Source organism: Scyliorhinus torazame, chromosome 13 (assembly GCF_047496885.1).
Source record: "Scyliorhinus torazame isolate Kashiwa2021f chromosome 13, sScyTor2.1, whole genome shotgun sequence".
Lineage (NCBI taxonomy): Eukaryota > Metazoa > Chordata > Chondrichthyes > Carcharhiniformes > Scyliorhinidae > Scyliorhinus > Scyliorhinus torazame.
In genome coordinates this window covers 9,487,759-9,515,702 of record NC_092719.1, presented here as the reverse complement: position 1 = coordinate 9,515,702, position 27,944 = coordinate 9,487,759, and positions in this window count along the sequence as shown.

Here is a 27,944-nt window from a genome sequence, read left to right as displayed (position 1 = left end):
TCAAGAGCTCCCAACACTGATCTCTAGCCAGTGATTAGTGCTGGGTGAGCATATCTTTAAGAAAATAGCTTTTGGGTCTATGGTTCCCAAATGTTTCTACCATTGATGTTTTCCTCATATCATGGGCAGCACAGTAGCATTGTGGTTAGCACAATTGCTTCACAGCTCCAGGGTCCCAGGTTCGATTCCGGCTTGGGTCATTGTCTGTGCGGAGTCTGCACATCCTCCCCGTGTGTGCGTGGGTTTCCTCCGGGTGCTCCGGTTTCCTCCCACAGTCCAAAGATGTGCAGGTTAGGTGGATTGGCCATGATAAATTGCCCTCAGTGTCCAAAATTGCCCTTAGTGTTGGGTGTGGTTACTGGGTTATGGGGATAGGGTGGAGGTGTTGACCTTGGGTAGGGTGCTCTTTCCAAGAGCCGGTGCAGACTCGATGGGCCAAATGGCCTCCTTCTGCACTGTAAATTCTATGATAATCTATGATAAATCTATGTTTGGATTCTTGTAGATTATTGACAGAGATTGATTGCCAAGATTATTGTACCTCATTATTTTATTGCAAGACTAACACATCTGCAGAAGTGAACGAGAGGGATCTAGCTCTATTTCACCTAGCAATTCCTAGATTGCTATAGGAGGTTAGCAAGGTATTGCGGAAGTTATCTCCAGGAGCTAGGATAGAGTTGAGTACATCTTAAGTGTATTACAGCTCGAAGAAAGTAACTGTCAGGGCTTTGTAAGATAGATACCTATCACTGTGTTGTGCTCACATAGCTGGAATGAATGGATCATTCATGTGAATAAATAATCCAGTCAGTGCCTTCTAAAAGTGAAAAGACAGATCTTTTTTGGGGGGGATTGGTGAGCATATCTGATAGTCAACCTGGGTCTCACCTCCAGCTGCCAACTTCTCTCTTCATTGCTTTTCCTCCCCTTTTTAATTGATCAATGCTACTTTTGCTGTCGTTCTTCTGAACTCTCCGCTTTATCATAAGCTTCGAAGATGCCACCCTATGTGGGCAACCTCAATGTTTTGAAATTAAGGCTCATAGCACTAGTTCCTACTCGAGAAATTGTTGCTCACACCTCAAAGTTCTCAAATTCCTATTGTCACTCGGTCTTCCCACAGTCTACAGGCTTTGAAAGTCCATCACTCCTTAAATTACTACACCTCTCCTGCTCTTTAAAACTTTGGGTTCCTCATCCAAATTTCCCCCAAAGAAACGTTCGGTGCTTTGATCTAGCAAGGGGGTCTATAATTCTATCTTTCTCCTTTCAGTGTCAGAGATCGTATTTCTACCTTCCAGCGTTGTAACTGCAAATACACAGTCCAGATGATCGAATAGCAATTGCAGAATCCAGCCTGTGTTTTACCGGCAAAATTAGGGAGAGACTTTTCCGGTGAAAGGTTCAACTTGCATCTGTGACTCCAATTGTCTTTTCTTAATTCCCCAATGCTGATCATTTATTTCTGACCAAACATTTGAACCTGTCGAACTATTATTAACCAAATATGTACTGAAAACAACAGGAGTCCTGGTAGTTTACCAGTATGTGGGTCTATACACATTAACGCAAACTAATTTTGTTTAATAAAGTGATGAGTTAAGCCAATTACGCTGAATTGCCAATATGAATAGATGGAGTCAGATTCACTTAGAACATAACAAAATGATTGTGAGATTACATTGAATCACTGACTCATTGCAGCCTGTGGACTAATATCAATCAGATGAATGAGTTCCAGCTTCACTACAATTTACTTTGATCCTACTTCTGCATTTAACTATGACTGTTAAGAATCTAAAAGTAATATAAAACATGTTTCTAAAAAACAGCAGGTTCTAATATGTTCCAAAAAGGGCTGTAAAGTCCTTCAAATGATAATTAGCTCATCTGCTTATGCTAAAATATACCACTTAACTCATACCATATTTTGCTCATATTTTATTTATTAGAAAGCAACAATAAGAGCTGTTTTCATCGAAAAACTGTATTGAGGCATTTCTATTGCTACCAACCATTACGTTGTCAAGAACAAGCATCCCAGTGGAGTGGACATCGTCTACAGTATGGACAAAGAAGAACAAAGAAAACTTACAGCACAGGAACAGGCCCTTCGGCCCTCCAAGCCTGCGCCGATCCAGATCCTCTATCTAAAACTGTCGCCTATTTTCTAAGGATCTATATCCCTCTGCTCCCTGCCCATTCATGTATCTGTCTAGATACATCTTAAATGCCTCTATTGTGCCCGCCTCTACCACCTCCGCCGGCAACGCATTCCAGGCACCCACCACCCTCTGCGTAAAGAACTTTCCACGCATATCTCCTTTAAACTTTTCCCCTCTCACCTTGAACTCGTGACCCCTAGTAATTGAGTCCCCCACTCTGGGAAAAAGCTTCTTGCTATCCACCTCTCATGATTTTGTAGACCTCAATGAGGTCCCCCCTCAACCTCCGTCTTTCTCATGAAAATAATCCTAATCTGCTCAACCTCTCTTCATAGCTAGCGCCCTCCATACCAGGCAACATCCTGGTAAACCTCCTCTGCACCTTCTCCAAAGCATCCACATCTTTTTGGTAATGTGGCGACCAGAACTGTACGCAGTATTCCAAATGTGGCCGAACCAAAGTCTTATACAACTGTAACATGATCTGCCAACTCTTGTACTCAATACCCCTTCCGATGAAGGAAAGCATGCCGTATGCCTTCTTGACCACTCTATCGACCTGCGCAGCCACCTTCAGGGTACAATGGACCTGAACACCCAGATCTCTCTGTACATCAATTTTCCCCAGGGCTTTTTCATTTACCGTATAGTTCGCTTTTGAATTGGATCTTTCAAAATGCATCACCTCGCATTTGCCCGGATTGAACTCCATCTGCCATTTATCCGCCCAACTCTCCAATCTATCTATATTCTGCTGTATTCTCTGACAGCCCCATTCACTATCTGCTACTCCACCAATCTTAGTGTCATCTGCAAACTTGCTAATCAGACCACCGATACCTTCCTCCAGATCATTTATGTATATCACAAACAACAGTGGTCCCACCATGGATCCCTGTGGAACACCACTGGTCACAGTTCTCCATTTTGAGAAACTCCCTTCTACTACTACTCTCTGTCTCCTGTTGCCCAGCCAGTTCTTTATCCATCTAGCTAGTACACCCGAGACCCCATGAGACTTCACTTTCTCCATCAGCCTACCATGGGGAACCTGATCAAATGCCTTACTGAAGTCCATGTATATGACATCTACAGCCCTTTCCTCATCAATCAACTTTGTCACTTCCTCAAAGAATTCTATTAAGTTGGTGAGACATGACCTTCCCTGCACAAAACCATGTTGCCTATCACTGATAAACCCATTTTCTTCCAAATGGGAATAGATCCTATCCCTCAGTATCTTCTCCAGCAACTTCCCTACCACTGACGTCAGGCTCACCGGTCTATAATTACCTGGATTATCCCTCCTACCCTTCTTAAACAAGAGGACAACATTAGCAATTCTCCATTCCCCCAGTACCTCACTCGTGTTCAAGGATGCTGCAAAGATATCTGTTAAGGCCCCAGTTATTTCCTCTCTCACTTCCCTCAGTAACCTGGGATAGATCCCATCCGGACCTGGGGACTTGTCCACCTTAATGCCTTTTAGAATACCCAACACATCCTCCCTCCTTATGCCGACTTGACCTAGAGTAATCAAACATCTATCCCTAACCTCAACATCCGTCATGTCCCTCTCCTCGGTGAATACCGATGCAAAGTACTCTTTAAGAATCTCACCCATTTTCTCTGACTCCACGCATAACTTTCCTCATTTGTCCTTGAGTGGGCCAACCCTTTCTCTAGCTACACTCTTGCTCCTTATATATGAATAAAAGGCTTTGGGATTTTCCTTAACCCTGTTTGCTAAAGATATTTCATGACCCCTTTTAGCCCTCTTGAGTCCTCGTTTCAGATTGGTCCAACATTCCCGATATTCTTCCAAAGCTTCAGCAGTTTTAAGTCACCCAGACCTTATGTATGCTTCCTTTTTCCTCTTAGCTCGTCTCACAATTTCACCTGTCATCCATGGTTCCCTAATCTTTCCATTTCTGTCCCTCATTTTCACAGGGACATGTCTGTCCTGCACTCTAATCAACCTCTCTGAAAAACCTCCCACATTTCAAATCTGGATTTACCTTCAAACAGCTGCTCTCAATCCACATTCCCCAGGGCCTGCCGAATTTTGGTATAGTTGGCCTTCCCCCAATTTAGCACTCTTCCTTTAGGACCACTCTCGTCTTTGTCCATGAGTATTCTAAAACTTACGGAATTGTGATCACTATTCCCAAAGTAATCCCCGACTGAAACTTCAACCACCTGGACGGGCTCATTCCCAACACCAGGTCCAGTATGGCCCCTTCCCGAGTTGGACTATTTACATACTGCTCTAGAAATCCTTCCTGGATGCTCCTTACAAATTCTGCTCCATCTAGACCTCTGACACTAAGTGTATCCCAGTCAATGTTGGGAAAATTAAAAACGCCTATCACCAGGGGCTGGTTTAGCACACTGGGCTAAATCGCTGGCTTTTGAAGCAGACCAAGGCAGGCCAGCAGCACGGTTCAATTCCCGTACCAGCCTCCCCGAACAGGCGCTGGAATGTGGTGACTAGGGGCTTTTCACAGTAACTTCATTTGAAGCCTACTTGTGACAATAAGCGATTTTCATTTTCATTTTCACCACCACCCTGTTGCTCCTACATCTTTCCATAATTTGTTTACATATTTGTACCTCGATCTCACGCTCGCTGTTGGGAAGTCTGTATTACAGCCCCAACATTGTTACCGCACCCTTCCTATTTCTGAGCTCTGCCCATATCGCCTCACTGCTCAAGTCCTCCATAGTGCCCTCCTTCAGCACAGCTGTGATATCCTCTCTGACCAGTAATGCAACTCCTCCACCCCTTTTACCTCCCTCTCTATCCCGCCTGAAGCATCGATATCCTGGGATATTTAGTTGCCAATCATGCCCTTCCCTCAACCAAGTCTCAGTAATAGTAATAACATCATACTCCCAGGTACTAATCCAAGCCCTAAGTTCATCTGCCTTACCTACTACACTTCTTGCATTAAAACAAATGCACCTCAGACCACCAGTCCCTTTGCGTTCATCATCTGCTCCCTGCCTACTCTTCTCCTTAATCATGCTGACTTCATGCTCTAGTTCCTTACAGGCTTTAATTACTACCTCTTTACTGTCCACTAACCTCCTCATTTGGTTCCCATCCCCCTGCCACATTAGTTTAAACCCTCACCAACAGCGTTAGCAAAAGCACCCCCAAGGACATTGGTTCCAGTCCGGCCCAGGTGTAGACCGTCCAATTTGTAGTAGTCCCATCTCCCCCAGAACCGGTCCCAATGTCCCAAAAATCTGAACCCCTCCCTCCTGCACCATCTCTCAAGTCACGCATTCATCCTGCCTATTCTTTCATTTCTACTCTGACTACCACGTGGCATTTATAGGAATCCTGAGATTCCTACCTCTGAGGTCCGACTTTTTAACTTGGCTCCTAACTCCCTAAATTCTGCTTGTCGGACCTCATCCAGTTTTGTATCTATATCATTGGTGCCTATATGCACCACGACAACTGGCTGTTCACCCTCCCCCTTCAGAATGTTCTGCAGCCGAACTGAGACATCCCTGACCCGTGCACCTGGGAGGCAACATACCATTCGGGAGTCTCGTTTTCGACCACAGAACCACCTATCTACTCCCCTTACGATTGAATCCCCTATGACTATAGCCCATCCACTCTTTTTCCCGCCCTTCTGTACAGCAGAGCCTGCCACGGTGCCATGGACCTGGCTACTGCTGCCATCCCCTAGAGAGCCATCACCCCCAACAGTATCTAAAATGGTATACCTGTTTTGGAGGGTAATGACCGCAGGGGACACTGAACTGCCATCCTGCCTTTTCTCTGCCTTTTGGTCACCCATTCCCTTTCTTCCTCATCAATTCTAATCTGTGGTGTGACCAATTCGCTAAACGTGCTATCCACGACCTCCTCAGCATCGCGGCTGCTCCAAAGTGAGTCCATCCGCAGCTCCAGAGCAGTCATGCGGTCTAACAAGAGCTGTAGCTGGACAAACGTCCCGCACGTGAAGGAGCCAGGGACATCAGCCACGTCCCTGAGCTCCCACATTGAGCAAGAGGAGCATAACACGGGTCTGAGATCTCCTGCCATTTTTAATCTTAAGCTTAACTTAGTCCAACTATAATATCAAATAATAGATAAATGAAAAAGTAAAAAAAAAAGAAAATTTATTACCAATCACATGATAAAAAAAATAGAAATAGAAAAACCCTACCTTATCAACACACCTCAGAGAAAAGAAAAACTACTTACCTGTCACCAGCCAATCACTTACCTGCTGGTTGTGACGTCTCGGTTCTACTTCTTTCTACTTCTACCTGCCCTCGAGTCTCCCTCTTGATCTTTATTCGGCTGGGATCCTTACAGTGATTGTTTTTTTTTGGTTTTTCTTCCCTACCAACTGTCCTGGCTTGAGACAATTCACACCTCTTTAACCTGGGGTTACCCCTATCTCTGGATCTGTAAAGACTTAAGTACCTTCAAATGCTCGCATTCTAAGCATTGTCTTGCATCTTTGAATAGTCTACATATATGTTTCTGGAACATATCTCTTCATTTACCTGAGGAAGGAGCAGTGCTCTGAAAGCTAGTGTTTGAAACAAACCTGTTGGACTTTAACCTGGTGTTGTAAGACTTCTTACTGTGCTCACCCCAGTCCAACGCCGGCATCTCCACATCATGTTTTTTTTGGGTTAGAGGAGGAGGGAGGGAGGGAAACACTAAAGAAGTGTTTGGGGTTTAACTGTCACTTGACAACAGCTCCTCCACAAACCACCTTCTGGATACAGTGACCACAATGCACTGATGCAAACTTTCCCTGCAACACCCAATCAGTGGTTCCGCTCTGCTGCCCTCTGCTGGATGCTTGCCTTCACTTGAACACGGAGGGTGTCTTGCTCAGGTACACCTTCTGGATACAGTGACCGCAATGCACTGATGCAAATTTTCCCCGCAACAGCCATTCAGCGGCTCCGCTCTGCTGGATGCTTGCATTCACTTGAACACGGAGGGTGTCTTGCTCAGGTACACCTTCTGGATACAGTGACCGCAATGCACTGATGCAGATTTTCCCCGCAACAGCCAATCAGCGGCGCTGCTCTGCTGCCCTCTGCTGGATGCTTGCCTTCACTTGAACATGGAGGGTGTCTTGTTCAGGTACACTTTCCGGATACAGTGACCGCAATGCACTGATGCAAATTTTTCCCGCAACAGCCAATCAGCGGCTCCGCTCTGGTGCCCTGTGATCGGAATTTTTTTAACCTCAACTGGTTGAAATTCAAGAAGAAAACGACATTGACATCGCTCAAGGAACTTCAGTATGCAGATGACATCGCCATCTCCACTCACTCAGAAGATATCTCCGAGCCATGCTTGACACCTTCACGGAAGCATTCCGTAGAATCGGTCTTGGCCTCAACCTCAAGTAAACTCACGTCCTTTGCAAAGTTGGCCAGGGCAAGATCCGATCTCGCCATCCATCAAGTTCAATGAAGAAACGTTTCCAAACATGGGACATTTCCCAGAACTGGAGAGACACCTGTCCTCTAAGGCTGACATTGATGCGGAGATCCGACATCATATCCAATCCGTGAGCACCTCTTTCAGATGCCTAAGGACGAGAGTCTTTGACATCTGCGACATCCATGCTGACATCAAGATCCTCGTGTACAAGGTGGTCATCCTCCCAACATTTCAATATAGCTCAGAAACCTGCACTATGTATAGACTCCACCTCATGACCCTGGGGGTACCATCAACGCTGTTTGAAAGAAATTCTCCGCATCAGCTGGGAGGACAAGCGTACTAAAATCAGTGTCCTTGAAGGAACCAAAACCAGCAGCATTTAGGCCATGATCATCCGAAGCCAACTCCGTTGGGCCGACCAAGTGCTTAGGATGTTGGAGTCACGGCTCAAGGAAGGCTTCCGGACAAGAGCCTGGGAATGCCAGTGATCTCGAGTCCAAGGACTGATCACACCTTCCGGACACACCTGTCAAGTGTGCAGTCGAAGAAGTGGCTCTAGGATCGGGCTTACCAGCCATGCAAGAACCCACAGAACCTATGACCAGTAACACAGAGATCCTTAGGTGACAACCATACTCGTTAGCGAGTGATCGCCGAAGAAGAAGAAAATTGCTTTATGCAAAGAATTGTGCCTGTAACTGGGTGCAAAGCTCTGATTCAAATTACTGAACATGGACCCAAATGTGAAACATTCAACTCAATCCCTTCATTTCACTGTTACCTACTCTTTTTGGCTTTGCTTGGGTAGCGAATATGGCCGTTCGGGGAAAACTAGATGAAGTAATAGGTTGTTTCCTATCCACAGTTTCCATATTTATGAACCTAGACGTTTACTATTGGGGATTATCACAGCCAAATGCAGCCCCGAGCTGATAGCATACATGCACGATTTGCGAAAGGGCTGCAGAATAATGATCAGAAGCACAAACCCTCACTCAGCCCAGCCCACCTAATTTAAGTGCTGTGCCTAACAGCTGCCGAACAGCACAGGCAGGGGAGTCAATGGTGGGGTCTTCCTGGTTTTCATGTCTGAGTAATACACCAGCCGGGGTATTGACGCATTTCGTCATTTGAGGAGATTGTTGATTCAGCCCGACCAGTTATTGTTATAAATATATTAAGTTGACAAATAAGTGGCTAGGAATAATTTCAAGCTTTAAACTATGACACTTTCATGATTGAAAAAAAAAAACCATAATGTGGCTGGCTCTTTAATTCATACGTTAAAAAGCCCGTTTTCAGCAAAATATGGTCGAAGGCTGGGTTGTGCATGCCAGAAGCCTAGGGCGCAAGGCCCAACTGAAATTGAGCTCCATCAGCAGATTTCTGGCGAGCTGCAGACACCAATGGTCATTCAGAGGTAGCCCACCAGTTTGGACACAGCCAATTTGGGACACATTCCATGTTGGCAGAAAACCTTGGGCGCGATTCAGCTACCCCATTGTGACCAGCACGGATCCGGGCGCAACGGGTGAATCGCGCGAGAGCCTCAAATCAGGCCCCACGCCAGGTGCTGGGCAGGTTGCGAATCGCCCAATTCAGTGGCCCATATAAATACCCGAAGGCCAGATTCAAATGTGCACCAAGTGTGACGGCAACCTTGGGGGGGGGGTCTCGCAGGCTAATGGAGACCCCTGGGTGGTCAGGACAGGACAGGGTGATACCCAGGCACTCTCCCGGCACCCAGGCACTGCCAGGGTGCCAGGGGCACTGTCAGGATGCCAGGATGGCAATGGCAGGATGTCCTGCTCCCAGGTTGGCACTGCCAGGGGTTGAGCCCGGGGAGGCCTCGCCAATTGGAGGCGAGATCAGCGCGCCAGCAGGAAATCACTCCAAGGACGGCATCGGTGGGGAGAAACTCTCTGAGGCTAGAAATCAGCTAAGTGCTGTAGGATAGCGGGGTGATTGCCGGCGTTGGAGCTGCCGAGAATCACCTGCTATACGCGCCCAAAAGTGAACTTTAACAACTGTCCGCTGAATTGTGCCCCTCAGATCACTCTTTGGTGGTTTGGGGGAGTGGAGGGTAGTGGGGGGAGGGAGAAGGGAGGTGGGTCTAATGTGAGCTGGCAGTGATCTGCATTAGAAGAATTTGTCTTTCACAACCTCAGGATGTTCCAAAGTGCTGAACAGCCAATGAATAAGTAACCATCAGTCGCATCAAGCTGAAGCTCTGTTGCCGTGGAAACTACGAATGTACAGCGTACCTTTAACAATTTGGTGTCATTTTTGCACTAAAAGGAATTCGACTTTATTTAACCTTTTGAATTAAACATTGTAAATTTTTAATGCAAAATGGGAATTTGCGTATTCTTTTTTTTGCAGCAATGTGTTATTCCCTTGTTGACAATTGTCACTTAGGGTTTCTTCTTGGAGCTATGTTAATGATAACAGAACCCAATGGTGTTAAAATAATGCCAGTCTGAAAATTCAGGCTTAAGAATGTATGGGATGCAGTTTGCGGTAAGGTATTATTGGCACATGTGTTCACAATCATTTGCAATGCTGCAAAATAACACTCTGCAAATCCTGTTAACAGATGAATAAATAAACATGAAACTATTATTTAAAAAAAAGCCTCAGGCCCTCTTTGTCGGCAGGGCCACTGATAACAGGCCTGATTGCGGCAGCCGCATTATAACAATAGCAGCAGGTTTCATCCCGCATCGACCGACAGCAATCGTTCTGGAAGGGGGAGGGGCGGAATGATGATTAGTCCAAGACTGAGAGTGATATTGGACCAGAATTGTTTTGCAAAACTAGTGGGCAAGTTTTGGGGGCGGGTGGGGGGGGGGGGGGGGGGGGTTGGGGGAGGGGGTGGTTGGTTGGCACTCCTCCTCCCCCTGACTCCACAAATTACTCTAATCTTTTCCACGTTTTTGGGCCTTGCATGGAGTTCCGACGAGGGCAAATTAATTAGAGGGTCTGGATCTGAAATGAGCAGCGGCGTCCCATTCGAATATCAAAATGTCTTCATGTCAGGCTGCCGGCAAGTGAAGAAAAGAAAGATTGTGCCGAGTTTAGTCGTGGCCTAAGCTGCCATCAAATATTACCTCGGCGCGACTAAGTCAGTTATCCGGGCCCGTTTCTAGGCTCATGAAAGGGTGACGCTGTGTTAAATTTAAACCCCGATATGCTATGAGAGTGTTCAGCTTGGGCTGTGTCGCCCCATTGAGAATGAATAACCTTGTTGGATTAGGGCCAGTTTACAGTTTACATGAGTTGGTGGTCCTCACTGACACATCGCACACACTCCTACCACCCCTCTCTTCACATCTGCCATTACATACTGTTGAGGATAGCTCCTCATGCTGTAATCCTCACACAAAATCTCACTCCCCTGGAATAAGGGAATTAAAAAATTAGTTTTCTGAATAATTTCTGTTGTTAAACCAAATTCAAAAATCAGTAAAATGGTGTGGTCCAAACAGGTCACAATTTTAGTCTTTAATTATTGAAGTACCTATGCAGTCCTATATTACTTTGTAATTTCTGTGTTTTTCTGGTAAAGCTATACATCTCATTATATATATTTTACACTGAGGTAACTTGACAACAATAAAGGTAGTCAAACGCATTGCAAAAGTTAAATTATCTCTACTTCAGAAAACATTGAGGTAATGTGGTAGTCTGTGTAGAGGTATTATGGTACCTGGTAATGCTGGAACACCCTTGGTAGATATTGTATGTTTCCTATTGGTCAAGCTGTATGGTAGCTCCACCCTGCAAGGTGGGGTATAAGAGCCCGTGCCGCCCCAGCAGCCTTCTTTCTGTACCTGAGCTGCTGGGGGAAACATCTAGCTTATTAAAACCTTCAGTTGGACTACAACCTCGCTTTAGTGGTCATTGATCGTGCATCAATTTAATAAGCTAGATTTAAAAGGATGGAGCTCCGAATCAAGCTGGACTGTCTGGAACTCAGTCCCCACGCGGCAAACTCAGCGGCAACCTTCAAGCACTGGCTGGCGTGTTTTAACGGATATCTCGGAACGGCCGAAGACATACGCACAGGAGAACAGAAATTGCAAGTCCTGCACTCGAGGGTGAGCCCGGAAATTTACACCCTCATCGAGGACGCGGACGACTTCGATGCAGCAATAGAGCTGCTAAAAGGACATTATATTCGAACGGTAAACCAGGTATACGCCCGACATCTGCTAGCAACGAGGCGACAAATCCCTGGGGAATCGCTGGAAGAATTCTACCGTGCGCTCCTGGTGTTGGGGAGAAACTTCAGCTGCCCGCAAGTTTCGGCGAGCGACCACACAGAACTCTTGATCCGGGATTCTTTTGTGGTGGGTATGCTGTCCTCCTAAATCCGCCAGCGGTTGCTGGGAAAAGACACCCTAGGCCTCAAGGAGGCACGGGCCCTTGCAGGCTCCCTGGATGTGACCTCCCGAAACGCCCGCGCTTACGTTCCCGACCGCATGGCAGCCACCTGGGCAACGTGGAACCCCTCCGCAGCCGCCCCGAGACATCTCCCATCCCCCCCACAAGCTTGTACTGCAAGGCTGCCTGGCAACCCCGGGGGACCCCGCTGCTACCTTTGTGGGCAGGCCAAGCACCCCCGGCAGCGCTGCCCGCCCCGTGCATCCACCTGCAAGGGATGCGGTAAAAAGGGCCACTTCGTGGTGGTATGCCAGGCCCGTATGGTCGCCGCGATCTCCGGCGGCGAATGCGGACCGCCACCACAAACCTCTCCACGGTCCCCGTGCGGCTAGCGGGCGCCGCCATCTTCCTCCTCCAGCGCCACGTGCAGCCCCCGGGCGCTGCCATCTTGTCCCGCGGACGCCGCGTTCGATGGATGGGCGCCGCCATTTTGTGCACCCCCAGCTATGTGCGACCAATGGGAGTTGCCACCTTGGATGGACTCCCAGGACCCCAGCTCGGCTGACCACACACCGCCCGAAGAGAACACTCAACTGCTGCCGCGATTAGCCTCGGTGACCCTGGACCAGTCCCAGCCTCGAACACTCTCAACTGCTACAACAACAGTACTAATCGACGTGCACGAGACGTCCTGCTTAATCGACTCTGGGAGCACGGAGAACTTCATACACCCCGACACGGTAAGGCGCTGTTCTCTCCTCGCCCACCCCGTTCATCAAAAAATCTCGCTGGCCTCCGGTTCCCACTCAGTAGAGATAAAGGGGTTTTGTGTAGCAAACTTCACGGCCCAGGGAAGGGAGTTTAAAAATTACCGGCTCTACGTCCTTCCCCGCCTCTGCGCGGCCACACTCCTGGGTTTAGACTTCCAGTGTAATCTCCAAAGTCTAACTTTCAAATTCGGCGGCCCTATACCCCCCTCACTGTCTGCGTCCTCGCGACCCTCAAGGTCGACCCGCCTTCCCTGTTTGCGAACCTCACCCCGGATTGCGAACCTGTCACCGCCAGGAGCAGGCGGTTCAGTGCCCAGGATCGGATCTTTATTAGGTCAGAGGTCCAAAGGCTATTGAGGGAAGGAGTCATTGAAGCTAGCAACAGTCCCTGGAGAGCTCAAGTAGTGGTGGTAAAGACCGGGGAGAAGCATAGGATGGTCATCAACTACAGTCAGACCATCAACAGGTTTACGCAGCTGGACGCGTACCCTCTCCCCCGCATATCCGACCTGGTAAACAGGATCGCGCATAACAAGGTCTTCTCCACGGTGGATCTTAAGTCCACCTACCACCAGCTCCCCATCCGCACTAGTGACCGCAAATACACTGCCTTCGAGGCAGATGGGCGGCTATACCACTTCTTAAGGGTTCCCTTCGGTGTCACTAACGGGGTCTCGGTCTTCCAGCGTGAGATGGACCGAATGGTTGACCGGTACGGTTTACGGGCAACATTCCCGTATCTCGATAATGTCACCATCTGCGGGCCACGACCAGCAGGACCACGACACCAACCACCGAAAATTCCTCCAGACCGCAAAGATCCTTAACCTTACGTATAACAAGGATAAATGCGTGTTTAGCACCGACCGTCTAGCCATCCTCGGCTACGTAGTGCGAAATGGAGTTGTAGGCCCCAACCCTGAACGCGTGCGCCCCCTTATGGAGTTTCCCCTCCCTCACTGCTCCAAGGCCCTGAAGCGCTGCCTCGGGTTTTTCTCTTACTATGCCCAGTGGGTCCCCAACTATGCGGACAAGGCCCGTCCCCTGATCTAATCCAGTTTTCCCCCTGTCGATAGAGGCCTGCCAGGCCTTCAGCTGCATCAAAGCAGACATTGCAAAGGCCACGATGCACGCCATCGATGAGCCACTCCCCTTCCAGGTCGAGAGCGACACGTCTGACGTAGCTCTGGCGGCCATCCTCAACCAAGCGGGCAGACCCTTGGCCTTCTTCTCACGTACCCTCCATGCTTCTGAAATCCGCCGCTCCTCAGTTGAAAAGGAGGCCCAGGCCATAGTAGAAGCTGTGCGACATTGGAGGCGTAACCTGGCCGGCAGGAGATTCACTCTCCTCACTGACCAACTGTCGGTTGCTTTTATGTTCGATAACTCGTGGACCTCGGCACTACATAGCCGAGGATGGCTAGACGGTCGGTGCTAAACACGCATTTATCCTTGTTATACGTAAGGTTAAGGATCTTTGCGATCTGGAGGAATTTTCGGTGGGCAGCACGGTAGCATGGTGGTTAGCACAATTGCTTCACAGCTCCAGGGTCCCAGGTTCGATTCCGGCTTGGGTCACTGTCTGTGCGGAGTCTGCACGTTCTCCCTGTGTGTGCGTGGGTTTCCTCCGGGTGTTCCGGTTTCCTCCCACAGTCCAAAGATGTGCAGGTTAGGTGGATTGGCCATGCTAAATTGCCCTCAGTGTCCAAAAGTGCCCTTAGTGTTGGGTGGGGTTACTGGGTTATGGGGATAGGGTGGAGGTGTGGGCTTGGGTAGGGTGCTCTTTCCAAGAGCCGGTGCAGACTCGATGGGCTGAATGGCCTCCTTCTGCACTGTAAATTCTATGAATGCACAGCGGGGCAAGATAAAAAACGATAAGATCTTGCAGTGGAGGATCAAACTCTCCACCTACAACTACGAGATCTTGTATCGTCCCGGGAAGCTAAACAAGTTTCCTGATGCCCTGTCCCGCGGCACATGTGCCAACGCACAAGTGGCCCGCCTCCGAGCCCTCCACGAGGACCTCTGCCACCCGGGGGTCACTCGCTTTTTCCACTTTATCAAGACCCGCAACCTGCCCTACTCCATTGAGGAGGTCAGGACAGCCACCAGGGACTGCCAAATCTGCGCGGAGTGCAAACCGCACGTCTACCGGCCAGAGAAGGTGCACCTGATAAAGGCTTCCCGTCTCTTTGAACGTCTCAACATGGACTTCAAAGGCACCCTCCCCTCCACCGACCGCAACACGTACTTCCTGAACGTGATTGACGAGTACTCCCGGTTCCCATTCGCCATCCCCTGCCCCGACATGACCGCAACCACCGTCATCAAGGCCCTCCATAGCAACTTTGCACTGTTCGGGTTCCCCGCTTACATACATAGTGATAGGGGGTCCTCCTTTATGAGCGACGAACTGCGTAAATTCCTGTTCAGCAAGGGCATCGCCTTGAGCAGGACGACCAGTTACAACCCCCGGGGTAACGGACAGGTAGAGAGGTTGAACGGAACGGTCTGAAAGACCGTCCTACTGGCCCTACCGTCCAGGAATCTCCCAGTCTCCCGCTGGCAGGAAGTCCTCCCGGATGCCTTCCACTCCATCCGGTCACTGCTTTGTACCACGACCAACCAAACCCCTCATGAATGTCTCCTTGTCTTCCCCAGGAAGTCCTCCTCTGGGACCTCGCTCACGACCTGACTGGCAGCTCCCAGACCCATCCTGCTCCGAAAACACGTGTGGGCACACAAGTCGGACCCGTTGGTCGAGAGGGTCCATCTTCTCCATGCTAACCCCCAGTACGCCTACGTGGCGTACCCCGACGGCCGACAAGATACGGTCTCCCTACGAGACCTGCCGCCCGCCGGATCCCCACGCACACCCCAGCCACCAGTCCCACCCTCCCTCCCACTGGTGCACCTTACAGGAGGATCGGTCCTTCCGCTGGCCTCGTCGAGGCCATTCCACCCACCGCCGCACCCCACAGGTGCTCCCTTCCCATGTCAACCGTTTTCCCCACCAGCGCCGTCTAGGGGTGTTGAAGCTGCCACAGAGATCGAGGCCACTCTCCTGGAGTCACAGATGCCCGAGCCTCCACCGGCATCACCACCAAAGCTTCGACGATCACAGAGGACGACCCGGGCCCCCAATCGACTGATTGCTTCATTTTAAAGTATATAGTTAATTGTGAATCTGTAAATAGTTATAAAGTGCTGTACGGAGGTATTACGGTACCTCCATAACTATAATTTCTACCACGTTACCATGTTGTAATATCAAGCCACCACCCCCGCCGGACTCTTTTTTAACAGGGGGTGAATGTGGTAGTCTGTGTAGAGGTATTACGGTACCTGGTAATGCTGGAACACCATTGGTAGATATTGTATATTTCCTATTGGTCAAGCTGTATGGTATCGCCGCCCTGCAAGGTGGGGTATAAGAGCCCATGCCGCCCCAGCAGCCTTCTTTCTGTATCGAAGATGCTGGGGGAAATATCTAGCTTACTAAAGCCTACAGTTGGACTATAACCTCGCTTTAGTCATTGATCGTGCATCAGGTAATAATACAGTTTGGCTTCAGACACCAGCAGCAGCTGAACACAGCTATACACAAGCTCCTCTTGGTTAAACTGAAACCTGTGCAAGCTTGCGCTCCTGACGTCACACGAGCATGTGCACTTTTGTTAAAGACATCTATGCACATAATCAAATCGGAAGATGCTTAGTAAAGCACTCTTTAATACTCTACCCCTAAAATTTCAATTCCTCTGCAGGAGAGACAGCAACAACCATCATAACACACATGTCGTTACTAATACGTCAGCCTTTCAGGAACTTTGTGACTACGTTGTGGTCAGCGTAGAGCCACTGGTGCCTCAGTAGACGCTGGCGTGTCTTTGTTCAGTTGAGCAGGACTTGAGGGCACAGAAATAGGTTGGTTGCTAGTGAGAGGAAGTCCCTCAACCTCTCTCTGAGTAGAGTCTGCTGGATGTCCCTGAGCACCAGGAACCACTTCCTGTTGAATTTCCACAGCAGCATTTCCTTCTGCAGTTTGATCCGGAAGCTTAGCTGTCTCGGAGTCGTGGCGTAGACAAATGTGATCTTGGTGCCTGCGGATGACCCTTACATTCAAATCAAATAGAAAGACGCTTATTAAAACACTATTAAAACACTCTATAGCATACACACACACTTCTATCAGGTAGAATGCAATTCATGTGTTCTTGTCTTTTTGAACTGCTGGTTATATAATATTTATAGTGCAATATGTACCTCTAATGTTGATCTATTTTTCTAACTCTTCATCAGGGGGATGTGGGACTATTTTGTACATATTTTGCTGCGATATGCCTTTAAGGGATAGCAGCATGGCATCAATTTAAGGGAAGTGTGTATTGATCCAGGCTCAATTTCACTTTGGCTTGCAGGAGTACACATGCACACAGCCATCTGGTGTGGAGGGAGCGCGGAGAGCCCTACTCTTGGGCCTGGTCCAAGGGGATCATCTGCCTTGACTCTCTGCCCCTCTTCCACAGCTATCTTTGCTGCTGGGTATCCCTGGAGAGGGTATACGCGAGCACGTTCGAGGCCTTCCATACATGACGGGGATTGGGTGTTTTATTGAAACCTTCAATCACATTTTGTTCTGATACTTTCAGTCTCCTTCGAGATTCTGCTTGCATTGGTGTCGTGTCCCTTCAAGGGTCTGCCTTTTAATTTATCCCTCAATTTGTTGATTTAGTTTATTTGGTTTCTCCCCTCCCCTACAGAATGCACACACAGTTCTGCAGTTCTGATTTCTATCCATGTACATGTTCACGTGTGCCTGTTTTTAATAAATGGAGTGTTTGTACAACTCCTTATGAGTGATTTGTGGCTTTACATAATTATATCACACACAATATTTTGGGCAGTATCATATCGTCAGAGGCGTTGGCCTTCAGATCAGATATTATATTGTAGTTCTGTTTGGCAGGTTCCCCTGGTATTAATTAAAGAAGAGTTGGAAGTTCTTAGTTTGCTGGCCAACATTCCTCTCTGAACCAACACCATCAAAAAGAGGATTAACCGGTCCTTTGCATTATTATCATTTCTGGGACATTTCTGGTGAAGAATGAATAGTTTTTAAATTATTGCTGCGTAAAGAAAAACGGTTGTGCAAAGTAGTTTGATACACTGCTATGTAGATACGTCTAACCTATATCGCAGGGGAAGGCAGTAGTAGCCAGGCTCATGGCACCGTGGCTGGTTCTGCTGCACAGAAGGGCGGGAAAAAGACTGGCAGGGCTATAGTCATAGGGGATTCAATCGTAAGGGGAGTAGACAGGCGTTTCTGTGGTCGAAAACGAGACTCCCGAATGGTATGTTGCCTCCCGGGTGCACAGGTCAGGGATGTCTCAATCCGGCTGCAGGACATACTGAAGGGGGAGGGTGAACAGCCAGTTGTCGTGGTGCCTATATACACCAACGATATAGGTAAAAAACGGGATGAGGTCCTACAATCAGAGTTTAGGGAGTTAGGAGATAAGTTAAAAAGTAGGACCTTAAAGGTAGTAATCTCATGATTGCTACCAGTGCCACGAGACAGTCAGAGTAGAAATTCAAGAATAGTCAGAATGAATACGTGGCTTGAGAGATGGTGCAGGAGGGAGGGGTTCAGATTTTTGGGACATTGGAACCGATTCTGGGGGCGGTGGGACCATTACAAATCGGATGGTCTACACCTGGGCAGGACTGGAACCAATGTCCTAGGGGGTGCTTTTGCTAACACTGTTGGGGAGGTTTTAAACGAATGTGGCGGGGGTTGGGAACATGGGGCGAGATTCTCCGACCCCCCCGCCGGGTCGTAGAATCGTCAGGGGCTGGCGTGAATCCCGGCCCCGCCAGTTGCTGAATTCTCCGGCACTGGATATTCGGCGGGGCGGGAATCGCGCCGCGCCGGTTGGCGGGCCCCCCCCCGCGATTCTCCGGCCCGTATGGGCCGAAGTCCCACTGGTAGAATGCCTGTCCCGCTGGCATAGATTAAACCACCTACCTTACTGGCGGGACAAGGCGGCGCGGGCGGGCTCCGGGGTCCTGGGGGGGGGCGCGGGGCGATCTGGCCCTGGGGGGTGCCCCCACGGTGGCCTGGCCCACGATCGGGGCCCACCGATCCACGGGCGGGCCTGTGCCGTGGGGGCACTCTTTTCTTTCCGCCTTCGCCACGGTCTCCACCATGGCGGAGGCGGAAGAGACTCCCTCCACAGCGCATGCCGTGAGCGGCCGCTAACGCTCCCGCGCATGCGCCGCCCGGAGATGTCATTTCCGCGCCAGCTGGCGGGGCACCAAAGGCCTTTTCCGCCAGCTGGCGGGGCGGAAATTAGTCCGGCGCGGGCCTAGACCCTTAAGGTTGGGGCTCGGCCCCCCAAGATGCGGAGGATTCCGCACCTTTGGGGCGGCGCGATGCCCAACTGACTTGCGCCGTTTTGGGCGCCGGTCGGCGGACATCGCGCCGATACCGGAGAATTTTGCCCCAGATTAGGAAGTTAGAGGTCAATAAAGAGGCAGCAACTAAAGCCAGTAAGGTACTAGATAATAAACTCAATGTGACTAAGGGGAAGAGTAGACAGGGAAGAGATGATGAACGCAAAGGGACATGTGGTCTGAGGTGCATTTGTTTTAATGCAAGAAGTGTAGCAGGTAAGGCAGATGAATTTAGGGCTTGGATTAGTACCTGGGAATCTGATGTTATTGGTATTACTGAGACTTGGTTGCGGGAAGGGCAAGACTGGCAACTAAATATCCTAGGGTATAGATGCTTCAAGAGGGATAGAGAGGGAGGTAAAAGGGGTGGAGGTGTTGCATTACTGGTCAGAGATGATATCACAGCTGTGATTAAGGAGGGCACGATGGAGGATTCGAGCACTGAGGCAATATGGGTAGAGCTAAGAAATAGGAAGGGTGCAGTAAGATTGTTGGGACTTTACTACAGGCCTCCCAAAAGCGAGCGTGAAGTAGAGGTACAAATATGTAGACAGATTATAGAAAAATGTAGGAGCAATAGGGTGGTCGTGATGGGAGATTTTAACTTCCCCAACATTGAATGGGACTCATGTAGTGTTGGAGGTGTAGATGGAGCAGAATTTGTAAGGAGCATCCAGGAGAGTTTTTTAGAGCAGTATGTAAATAGTCCAACTCGGGAAGGGGCCATACTGGACCTGGTATTGGGGAATGATTATGGCCAGGTGGTTGAAGATTCAGTCGGTGATTACTTTGGGAATAGCGATCACAATTCCGTAAGTTTTAAAATATTCATGGACAAAGCCGAGAGTGGTCCTAAAGGAAGAGTGCAAAATTGGGGAAATGCCAAATATAACAAAATACGGCAGGAGTTAGGGAATGTGGATTGGGAGCAGCTGTTTAAGGGTAAATCCACATTTGAAATGTGGGAGTCTTTTAAGGAAAGGTTGATTAGAGTGCAGGACAGACAAGTCCCTGTGAAAATGAGGGATAGAAATGGCAAGATTAGGGAACCATGGGTGACAGGTGGAATTGTGAGACTAGCTAAGATGAAAAAGGAAGCATGCATAAGATCTAGGCGACTTAAAACTGATCAAGCTTTGGAGGAATATCGGGAAAGTAGGACAAATCTCAAACACGCAATAAAGAGGGCTAAAAGGGGTCATGAAATATCTTTGGCTGACAGGGTTAAGGAAAATCCCAAAGCCTTTTATTCGTATCTAAGGAGCAAGAGGGTAACTAGAGAAAGGATTGGCCCACTCAAAGACAAAAGAGGGAATTTATGCATGGAGTCAGAGGAAATGGGTGAGATTCTTAATGAGTACTTTGCATCGGTATTCACCAAGAAGAGGGACATGACGGATGTTGAGGCTAGGGATGGATATTTAAATACTCTAGGTCAAGTCGGCATAAGGAAGGGGGAAGTTTTGGGTATTCTAAAAGGCATTAAGGTGGACAAGTCCCCAGGTCCGGATGGGATCTATCTAAGGTTACTGAGGGAAGCGAGGGACGAAATAGCTGGGGCCTTAACAGATATCTTTGCAGCATCCTTGAGCACGGGTGAGGTCCCGGAGGACTGGAGAATTGCTAATGTTGTCCCTTTGTTTAAGAAGGGTAGCAGGGATAATCCAGGGAATTATAGACCTGTGAGCTTGAAGTCAGTGGTAGGCAAATTGTTGGAGAAGATACTGAGGAATAGGATCTATTCACATTTGGAAGAAAATAGACTTATCAGTGATAGGCAGCATGGTTTTGTGCAGGGAAGGTCATGTCTTACAAACCTAATAGAATTCTTTGAGGAAATGACAAAGTTAATTGATGAGGGAAGGGCTGTAGATGTCATATACATGGACTTCAGTAAGGCGTTTGATAAAGTTTCCCATGGCAGGTTGATGGAAAAAGTGAAGTCGTATGGGGTTCAGCGTGTACTAGCTAGATGGATAAAGAACTGGCTGGGCAACAGGAGACAGAGAGTAGTGGTGGAAGGGAGTGTCTCAAAATGGTGAAAAGTGACTAGTGGTGTTCCACAGGGATCCGTGCTCGGACCACTGTTGTTTGTGATATACATAAATGATCTGGACGAAGGTATAGGTGGTCTGATTAACAAGTTTGCAGATGATACTAAGATTGGTGGAGTTGCAGATAGCGAGGAGGACTGTCTGAGAATACAGCAAAATATAGATAGATTGGAGAGTTGGGCAGAGAAATGGCAGATGGGGTTCAATCCAGGCAAATGCGAGGTGATGCATTTTGGAAGATCTAATTCAAGCGCGGACTATACGGTCAATGGAAGAGTCCTGGGGAAAATTGATGTAAGGAGAGATCTGGGAGTTCAGGTCCATTGTACCCTGAAGGTGGCAACGCAGGTCGATAGAGTGGTCAAGAAGGCATACAGCATGCTTGCCTTCATCGGACGGGGTATTGAGTACAAGAGTCGGCAGGTCATGTTACAGTTGTATTGGACTTTGGTTAGGCCACATTTGGAATACTGCGTGCAGTTCTGGTCGCCATATTACCAGAAGGATGTGAATGCTTTAGAGAGGGTGCAGAGGAGGTTCACCAGGATGTTGCCTGATATGGAGGGTGCTAGCTATGAAGAAAGGTTGAGTAGATTAGGATTGTTTTCGTTGTAAAGACAGAGGTTGAGGGGGACCTGATTGAGGTCTACAAAATTATGAGAGGTATGGACAGGGTGGATAGCAACAAGCTTTTTCCGAGAGTGGGGGTGTCAATTACAAGGGGACACGATTTCAAGGTGAGAGGGGGAAAGTTTAAGGGAGATGTGCATGGAAAGCTTTTTACGCAGAGGGTGGTGGGTGCCTGGAACGCTTTGCCAGCGGAGGTGGTAGAGGCGGGCACGATAGCATCATTCAAGATGCATCGAGACAGATATATGAACGGGCGGGGAACGGAGGGAAGTAGATGCTTGGAAAATAGGTGACAGGTTTAGATAAAGGATCTGGATCGGCGCAGGCTGGGAGGGCCGAAGGGCCTGTTCCTGTGCTGTAATTTTCTTTGTTCTTTGTTCTATATTTAAATGTAAACAAAATGGGCCCCCAAATGTACTAACATGTTTTCTTAATTCAATTTCTTTGCAAACCTTTACCTCTTATATTGACAAATAATTTTCTGAATAAAATAGAAATTGATTTCAAACATTTATAAATAAAATAATGCGTGTTGCAATAATGAAAGGAAAATATTTTCATTAATAAATGTTTGGCCACTAGAGACCAGATTGGCAGTGATTTTTCGCAGAATCACAGAATAATACAGTACAGTCTCACCGTGCATGAAAGGACCTACACAATCCCATTTGCCTGCATTTGGCCCATAGCCTTGAATGTTATGATGTGCAAAGTACTCATCCAGGTACTTTTTATAGAATGTGAGGCAACCCGCCTCTACCACCCTCCAAGGCAGTGCGTTCCAGACCATCACCACACAAGGGTAAAAAGGATTTTCCTCAAATCCGCCTTAAACCTCCCACCCTTCACTTTGTACTTGTGTTCCCTCATAACTGACCCTTCAACTAAGGAGATTAGCTGCTCCCTATCCACCCTGTCCATGCCCCTCATAATCTTGTACACCTCGAGCAGGTCGCCCCCTCAGTCTTCTCCGCTCCAACAAAAACAACCCAAGCCTATCCAACCTCTCTTCATAACTTAAATGTTCCACCCCAGGCAACATCCTGGTGAATCTCCTCTGCACCCCCTCCAGTGCAATCACATCCTTCCTATAATGTGGCGACCAGAATTGCACACAGTACTCCAGGTGTGGCCTTGTTTTTGTCTTGTCATCCATCAGCATGCTTTGATGCAATTACCATCAGTAAGTTTTAGATCTGCAACTAAAAAAGGCTTTTGAATGAAGATTTTCTTGTGTTTGGTCTTTTATACCTTACAAAGGAATCCACCAAACACCTCGACTTGTCCAAACCAGAATCTTTTACTGAGTCGCATGTGGTAAGATAGCAATCTGTTACACAGCACGTTATCATGGAGTCTGATTCCCTGGAATCTGCACTGAGCACTGACCATTCACATATATGTCTTATTACCCTCTCAATCGTCTTCTGAAGATGGCCGGATCTGTCTCCCCTTGTATGACAGTCAATGGTCACACGACCTTGGACTTGAGACCACATGGTGTGCCTGCATCACCACCTGCTGGTTGGAGGTCACACACCATCCAGCTCTGAAATAGCCCATAGGCACATCACTGCAGACTTTGCCTCTTCACATATTGACAATGGGTGCGATTCAGTGGACGCAAAACTAATTCCGCTGTCGGACATGTTTAGCAGGGTGTTTCTCGACAGGTGCAGCAATGGGAAACGGCCCTCTATTGTATGGTACTTTACCGATTTTTCTTGGCCTTGGGGAGTTTCTCTCCGCTGAGGCCGCACTTAAGAAAGATTTATGGCTGTTCACAGATCAGGGCGACATTTTGATCGGCAGCCAAGATCTTCACCCCCCCCCCCCCCCCCCCCCCCATTCAGGCCACCCCTGCTCTTGTACAAATCACCCCTGTCGGGCGCAATGGGGTTGCTGAATCACACGCATTGTAGTTTTTCAATAGCTCTAATTGAATTACATATATTTTATTCCAAGAAATATTATAACAATTGAGAACATAGGAATTGCTGTTAAAACAGAAAATTAACAGGGGTGGCACAGCGGCGCAGTGGTTAGCACTGCTGCCTACGGCGCGGAGGACCCGGGTTCGATCCCGGCCCCGGGTCACTGTCCGTGTGGAGTCTGCACATTCTCCCCATGCTTGCTTGGGCCTCACCCTTGCAACCTAAAAGATGTGCAGGGCAGGTGGTTTGACCACGCTAAATTGGCCCTTAATTGAGAAAAAAGAGAATTGGTTACTCTAAATTTATTTTTAAAATTAAGAATAACCAAGGTTACGTAAAGATCATGGTCTGGATTCTCCGTCGGTGGAGTCCTCCACTTCGCCGGCAGCGCACTCACACCCACGGATTTACTGACGCGGTGGGGGTGCCCACAATGGGAAACCCCATTGGCCGGCTGGCAGGACAGAGGGGCGCGTAGCACCAGAAAACAGAGGATCCCGCTGCTGGTGAAATGTAGGATCTCGCCGACGGAGAATCTAGCCCAGAACATACGATAAATACACAATAATAATAAATAATAATAATCTTTATGGTCACAAGTAGGCTTACATTAACACTGCAATGAAGTTACTGTGAAAAGCCCCGAATCGCCACATTCCGGTGCCTAATCAGGTACATGGAGAGAGAATTCAGAATGTCCAAATTACCTAACAGCATGTCTTTCGGGACAAGTGGGAGGAAACCGGAGCACCCGAAGGAAACCCACGCAGACACATGGAGAGCATGCAGACTCCGCACAGGCAGTGACCCAAGCCGGTAATCGATCCTGTGACCCTGGCGCTGTGAAGCCACAGTGCTAACCACTGTGCTACATAGACATAGATAGTAGTAACTATTGTTGAACAACAGACCTCTCCTTGAAAAAGTAATTTTATAAATGTTAAATATCTCCATTACCATTAACTATTGGATTTTAAACACTAAGAACATTATCATTTTATTTGAAACCATTTTCTCGTGGAAGTTCAGCTTCTTTCTTCATCGCATGTTCATGTCCCAAATTGTATTTTACTTAACATAAAGTTATTTATTAATGATTTGATTTTAGTCCTATTCATTTTCTGGCTGTGGGCCTGTGAGGATCTTTTGAAGTGATTGGCTGCTGACTGACATCACAGCAGCTCCACGCTGGGAATGCCCCTTATGAAACTGCGACCGCCGCGCAGTCAAAGGGTTTCTTGCCAAGGAGAACACCAAAGGGGCTTTCTTCCTGGTCAGTGGTGCCCACCCTTGCTTTGCCACTGACCACAAAATCCAGACCATTGGCAAACGGGCAAAGTGATGGAATAGGTCAGTGCAGTTCTCAACCTTCTTTGGTGCAATGTGTAATCTTTCTGTCGCTTCTCTGTGTTTATCTCAGCCTGGTTTTAAAAATGACAACTTGACGTTCTACAGCCATGATGCAGGTGGACCTTCATAAATGGTAAACAGCTAAGTTCATTATTTTTTCTCATTTCAAGTGTTTCGTTTTGTTCCTTGAAATGAAAATCGCTTATTGTTACAAGTAGGCTTCAAATGAAGTTACTGTGAAAAGCCCCTAGTTGCCACATTCCGGCGTCTGTTCGGGGAGGCTGGTACGGGAATTGAACCGTGCTGCTGGCCTGCCTTGATCTGGCTTTAAAAGCCAGCTATTTAGCCCTGTGCTCAACCAGCCCCTGCAACTCTGAGGTTTTAAGAGTTGAAAGCTACAGCATGGAAACTGAATATTGGCAGTGTCTTTTCATCAACACCGATAAGCACTATTTAAACTAGAGGTAAAATGCATACAGATCAAAAACCCGGATCTACAGCTTAGATCTGAAAGGCCTTTTTCAATTATGAGTGGAGCAACGTAACAGAGGAGAAATAACCGCAGTCTTAAAGGGGCCGAATAAAACATTAATGTGATCTTGATGTCCTAATTATCCCTGAGATTCTTGCACAATTGCAGCAAACAGGCAGGCAGTCTGAATGTGTATCACCAGCGAGAGCTCGGTTATTCTCAAGTCATGTTACCTATGATTCCAATTATCCGCTAGATTTATACAGAAAAAGCCTGAAAAGATACTGGTACGTTACAGTTTGCTTTTGTTCTTTCCATTGCATCCTTCATTGAATTTTTTTTTAAAGCTGATGTTTTTTTTTGTCAGTTATATGATACAATCCTCATTTCTGAACTTACAGCATTGCTCTCCCTTATAATTAAGGTCTAAATTTGGGAACTTGCGAATGCATGTCAATTTTATTTATCCACACAGGAGGTCTCTTTGATTACAGTGGGTAAACAAGATTCCGCTGTATTTCTACATTCATCTGTTAACAGCTTGAGATGACTTCATTTGTTACAAAGCATTTCAAATGTAGGTAGCGCACTCTGCTAAGAATACAAGAAAGTACAGAATGCGGAACAACCTTTTGCCTCATTCTTTCACAGGTTGTTTCGGCTTATTTTATTGCGAAATCTATCCCAGAAATATATTCACCTCACCTATGAGAATGTCCTGTCTTACTACTCTCTGATCTCGTACCTGCATCGTTCATGTGATGCTGTCTTGAAATGTAAATATCTTAATTGAGCTGCAGGTGAGTTTGGTGCACGATTAGTGGCACCGAGTGTTACCCAGGAGGAAAAGGCAGATGGCAGCCAGGATGGCCAAGGATATGGAAGTGGCCAAACACCCAAATGAGAGGTAATGTGCACGACCAAGGGCCATGTCCCCCACATCCCCAAATCCCTCGCCATATAAAAAAAAACCTTCTGCTTCTCCCCGCATTGAACAAATGTACAACAGATTGTCAGGGCTCACTAATTTACAGACTGGTCATTGCATTCTCGCCCTCTGTGACCCATTTAACAAGCTTCTCAAAAGAAGCTTAACGGGCTAGTAATTGGAGAGTGTCTTCCCATCTCGCCCCAAGACCTCACTTCCCTTTTAAAATTTGAGCGCATCCTGGAAGTGTTGGAATCCAGCGACACACCTTGCAGGAATGCGATCTTCGATCTGTGCTTTTAACCTTTGTGGATGCCACATAAGCATAGGGGGCGGGATTCTCACACCCCAGGGGCCGGCCGGAGAATCGCCAGGACCGGCACGAATCACGCCACGCCGCCCCGAATCGCGCCACGCCGCCCCGACCCCAGTCTGCCCATTCTCCGGGGAGGGAGAATTGGCGCCATGGCGCCAGCGCGGCGCCAGTCGGGGGCCGTTCTACGGGGGGCCCGGCGGCGATTCTCCACCCGGGCTGGGCCGAGGAGCCACGCTAAAAAAGCTGCCGGCGCCGTCCACACCTGCTCTTACCCGGCCGTCGGCCCTCACCGTGGATGCATCTGGGGGCGGCCTGGAGGGGGGGGAAGGGGGGTCTGACCCCGGGGGGGGGGCCTACGCTGTGGCCTGGCTCGCGATCGGGACTCACCAATCGGCGGGCCGGCCTCTCGAGCTGGGGCCCTCTTTTGTTCCACGCCGGCCTCTGCAGGCCTACGCCATGTTGTGCCGGGGCCGGCGCGGAGAAGGGAGCCACGGCGCATGCACAGACCCGCGGCGCCTGTTTGACGCCGGGGATCGGCATCTGGAGCGGCATGGCTCGCTCCCGTGCTGTGCTGACCCTCTGTAGGGATCAGAATTGCTGCTCCTGAGGCCACATTGACGCGGTCGAGAAATGCGACGGCGTTTACGACGGCGTCAACACTTAGCCTCAGGATCAGAGAATCCCACCCCCGGTTTTGGGGTACCATAATGCACCCCATCTTTCTGTCAAGAGACGAGCAAGGGAGATGGGGTGGAAGCTCAAGTATTTTTTCAACAGTGATGCATGTAAAGTCAGGTGAAACATAGAAACTAGGAGCAGGAGGACACCATTCGATCCTTCAAGCCTGCTCTGCCATTCAATAACTCAGTAACCTGTTCCTGATTTCCTCCCATGTCCTTTGATTCCTTTAGATCCAAGAGCTATATCAAACCCCTTCTTGACAATGTACAGAGCGCGATCGAACGGAAATGTTTCTAAGTGTCATTTGTGGCAAGTTTTGCTGGGAGTTTACCGTCAGCTCTACCGGACAGACCCCACTG